Below are 4,983 nucleotides of genomic sequence, written 5' to 3'. Positions count from 1 at the left end.
TCTTTTAAATTTGTATTTTTTTATATATTTTTTTTGAAAAAAAATATTCAATGCACAAAAGTACACAACATGCTCGTCTGCTTTACAAATCTCGTTTAAAGAGAATGAATAAAAAATTGATGCAACAGAAAAAAGAAAAGAAAAAAAAAATATTGTGTGTGAAGAAAAAAAACGGAATGAGTAAATAAAAACGTGTTGCTCAATTGTGAGCTTTAAAGCTACTTAAATTTTGTCTTAGATATTGCGGGAAATATTTGATTTTTTATCCAACTTTGTGACTTAGATTGAATAGATTTTGAATTTATAGAATTTTAATTTAAAATTTTAAATTAAAGTAGGCTTTTCTAAAAGTTAATTTAAAATTGCTCGTAAATCCATCAAAATTTCAAGTTGTCAATCAACAATTTAAAAATTCTCTAAATTGTTCTGAAGCTTACGAGTAAACATGATTAAGTTTCTTTTCTAAAAAGTGCTTTAGGAAGTTTTCTTAATCTATGAAGTCATTCTTCTTTATAACAATTAAACCTACAATTAAATTGAATTTCTATTATAAAATGATTCATATTTAATGATAAATATTGGAAACTAGCAAAAGTTCAATTAGAATTCTAGCCAATTATAATGACATATTCGTCATTGAACTACTATTGGATCCGCTTCATAAGAAGAATCAGTTGAAATTGTGGACTTATTCTGAATTATGAACATTTTTGTCAGGTTTGAAACTGAATCTTCTGAAAGATTTGAATAGTTAATGCCAAAGAAATACCTTAAGATGTTGAAATCTTAATAAATGATTGTTAACGAGAACACTAAACTCAAACCTAGAGCCATCGTTTATAACTTGAGCTCGAAGTCGATTCGGATATTCTATGGAAAAATCGAATCAAGTCAATTCGACTCCGTTTATGATTCAAGTCGACTTCGGATATTCGTTTATAGCAGATTTCGAACCTACGCTTTTGAAACTATTATTGCTAAGAGCAAAGGGAGACTGTGAACCGAGATCTAGAATAGATTTGAAAAAGAACACGTCGAGTCTTGAACCTATGATCACTGGGTGTGTAGTTACTAAGTTCCAAAGAACGAAACTACTATGCTATCAAAAAACCGCGAATCATTGTAAATATATTAGGGAATTACCACATTTACCGATCGGAAATACCAACCAACTTAATTGAATTAGGATTTGCGGTTCTCAGAATGATTCAGTGTTGATGTGAGTTTGTTTAAGATATTGTCTTTGATTATGCCGTTGGTAATTTTTCAAGCCTCGTCTTTTCAAAATCAATTGTTCCAGCATAGTCGACACTGGAACCATCCGATCAGAGCTCGAAATCGACTTGTATTTTGTATGGAGTCGAGTCGGATTGAATTAACTTTTCAATACAAAATCTGAGTCTATTTCGAGCTCTAGATCCGATACAAACGATTAATGTTTAGGATCGTCTCCTGTAATGTAATTGAGTTGTTTCCTTGCGAAAAATGCTTTTCATGACTGATTTTTTTTGAACTATTCAGAGTGCATGTCACATCTACATCATTCAAAATATAATTTTAGCTTGGTTCTTCTACGATTCTTTTGAAATTAGTTTAAATGACATTGATGTTCTTATAATTAAATAAAACACTATGAAAGTCAGAATCAATTCACAACAACTATAAACATCACCTTTATAAATTGCATCATAGTCCTGGAATCGTAATGACTTCCGGACATCTTCATAGCATCCATGATTCACTTTTATACCTTCATTCATCATCAGGTAAATTTTATAATATACGATGCATTAATAAGCAATCTCAGGGTATCATTCAGGTATATTGATTCATGATTAATATCATTTTACACAAAATCTCAAATTTCCTTACGCATTAGCTGCATGTTCATTCCTAACGTCAAATGCATTTTTGAAAATTTAAACTTGAGCAAATGATGATTGTGGTTGATGCTTACACAAATATGCTTACACTTGTTGTGCTTCCTATTACTATATTGTGTCTTTTAACTATCATTAGTAATGCTTTTAAAATTTTAATCTTTTGTGCTGCTTGTGCTCGCCGCTAGATGGCGTAGCTGTAGACGATGAGTTTGAGTTCTGCTTTATCGATGTGCATTCTTATTGGATTCTATTTCCTTTTGTGCTTCATCTTTTGTGTAATTTTCAACAAATTTTTTTAAGGCAAAGATCCTGAGAATAACTTTTGAGAGGCACTGAAATAAAAGTAATAATGTCATTTCAAAAATTTTTATTGACCATAAATCTTGCTTACAATTTAATTGAAATCAAACAGAATCAATAGAAATTTCTACTGAATCAATGTATGTGGAATATTGAGCTGCAGGTGCTGGTTTCATTATTAATGTGAAATCTAATAAAATCATAATTTTTGGATTTTAGTAAGAACTTTTTATTGATTTTGATGTCATAAGTTCTGACCATTATTGTTTGCTTACTCTTTGTCAATCATTTGAGTATATTAATGATGCAATGGAACCTTGACAACATTATTATGACCTGAAATTTCTTATAATATTTCTAACAAGATTCATTCAAGGGCAGTGGGGAAGCTGAATTCGGACTCCGAAGCTGACCAAATGTTAAGTAGATATCATCTCGTAATATCCTCGGTAACTACTAATTTCATCGTTATTGAGCTCTCCACCGTTCCAGGATATGTACTTGATAGTCAAGCAATCCTTCTTGAATGGTGGCAGTCACATACTCAGTATACAACCTACCATTTTTGAATCGAACATGTCCACAGATAGCAATACCGAAGCGACACAAATGAAGAAGGTTCCGTCACGGAGCTTTTTTGCTCAGTTACGCAATTCCTTAATAGTGCATTCTTAATTGTGTCGCTCGGGATAAAATGCAAGCAGCGCTGAACAGGGTTAGTTCAAAAGTATGATTTTTATAATTTTTTGATCTACGCCATATTCAGCAATCTGTGTGCCGTGTTACACTGATGTGACGTAGAAGAAATCCAGGTGTACAGCAATTTGTCTATGGCAATCAAAGAAAACCTGGTTATTTTTTAGAAAAACTTCATGAGCTATAGAGTGCCGTGCCAAAAAATAAGATTGATCATCACTGGTTCTCGGCCATATTTAGATTTGCTGAATTTCTCGGATTTTTTTTCCCATTTTCGATCTCCAAAATGTCCACGATCGGGAAAGGATACTTGCTAAAAGTTGATTTAGCCTAAAGTATACCATTACTTTGAATCGCCTCCTAAATCAGTGTTGCCCAAACTTTTTGGGTCACGGCACACTTTGGCATTAAAATTTTCTACTCATCACACCTGAGCTTGTTCTACAACACACCAGTGTGTCATGGCACACATTTTGGACAACATTGTCATAAATGATCAATCCCCATGATGTTTGTGACCATACAAATCATTACCTCAAGCAAGCCTCAAGGTTCCAAAATACATTATCATGCATTTGACCAAAAAATTCTATATCCCACAAAGATTCTTCTTTTTGAAGCTAGTAAGACACAACAAAAAAAAATCCTTTTAGACTTACTAATTTTCCAGAAAGTCCTCCAGCATCATTACCGCCATTAATATTTGTGCAAGAAATACCAAATACGTCAAGAACAGTTCATTAAATGATTATAGCGTAAAATGTAGAAACTTTTGACCTGAAGCAACCATACATAATGTTGGTACTAAGAAGATCAAAGACAGGAATAAAGACATTGCACAGCTTGATTTTGGCAATAACTCATTATTCATTATTTAGCTATGATTTTCTCCATCCTCAAGTTCATCTACCTATCTATGGCTTTATTATTATGTTACGGTAATTATTACTTAAATGATTTGTAAAATCACTGAATTGTCAGTAAATGGAATTAATCAGTGCTTATCGAATTTGATTATTTTGATGACCTGCATGTGACTTGTGAATGAGAAAGTTAATCGATTTTGATAAGCCTTTGGTGATTAATTCGAAGTGTTTACGTAATTATTTGGCATATATTAAGGCATTTATTCGTTATTAAAAGGCTTGATGTCTAGAGCTGAATGTTTTGACGTCTGATTCATTTCATATGTTTGATTGAATGACTTATTGATAAGGAATTGATTGAAAACAACTAGCTTTTATCAAAGAAGGAAAGCACGTGTCAAATTCGTATCTTTAACACCTTGTAGCTTCACTTTTTGTGCTGTCTAGAAATTTATTTTTATCATTTTTTGCGTATATGTGATTAGGGACGTACTTAGGTGGTTTTATATTGTATCTTAAATAGACAGTGATCAAACTCACATGGTACTGTGAACTAAGGTTTGTACAATGATTGACTTCGATGAATGCAGACTTCGAAGGGCAGGACATGTTATTAGAAGATCTGTGGAAGCTACAGTAAGTAAGGTGGGAATTTGTAAATGCCAAAAGGTCACGTGGACGGCCAAAAAACTAATTGAAAGAAGCTGACGATCGAGATAGTATTTCATTTGGAATCGAGAATTGGCAAACGGTAGCCAGAGTTAGAACTGGATTTAGGCGACATCTAAGAGACGTCACGAATTGTGTAAGTAAGTAAGTTAAATGATCGCAGCATGTTACCATGCTCATTGCCGTGCGCGCGATCCTTACCTTAAGGATTTACAGCAAAAAATGCTGCGAAAACAAGCAAGGCATACAATATATTTCGACGGCACACTAGTGTGCCACGAGACACAGCTTGGACAGAATTGAGTTTAAAACAACATCGGAACTTCAATCATTGATCTGCCACACAATCCCAAAGTGCCTATGTCTTAAATGAATCCAAGTATTTCAAAATAATCATGTATGGGTTATGCTAAGGCCAGGTACTCATTGTTCGTTATGCTATGGCAGCGAATTCTCAGAACTCCAACGAATCTCCATAAAAATTAAGAATTTCACGTACATGACCCCTGATTGAGCCCCTGGATGTGATAAAATTGCAATAAACAATGTTCAAGATCATTAACAGAACA

This window comes from Chironomus tepperi, unplaced genomic scaffold (genome assembly GCF_022539635.2).
Source record: "Chironomus tepperi strain 1889 unplaced genomic scaffold, CSIRO-AGI_Ctep_v1 contig_465, whole genome shotgun sequence".
Taxonomy (NCBI): domain Eukaryota; kingdom Metazoa; phylum Arthropoda; class Insecta; order Diptera; family Chironomidae; genus Chironomus; species Chironomus tepperi.
The sequence above is the reverse complement of the archived record's forward strand: the minus strand, read 5'-3'. Positions refer to the sequence as shown.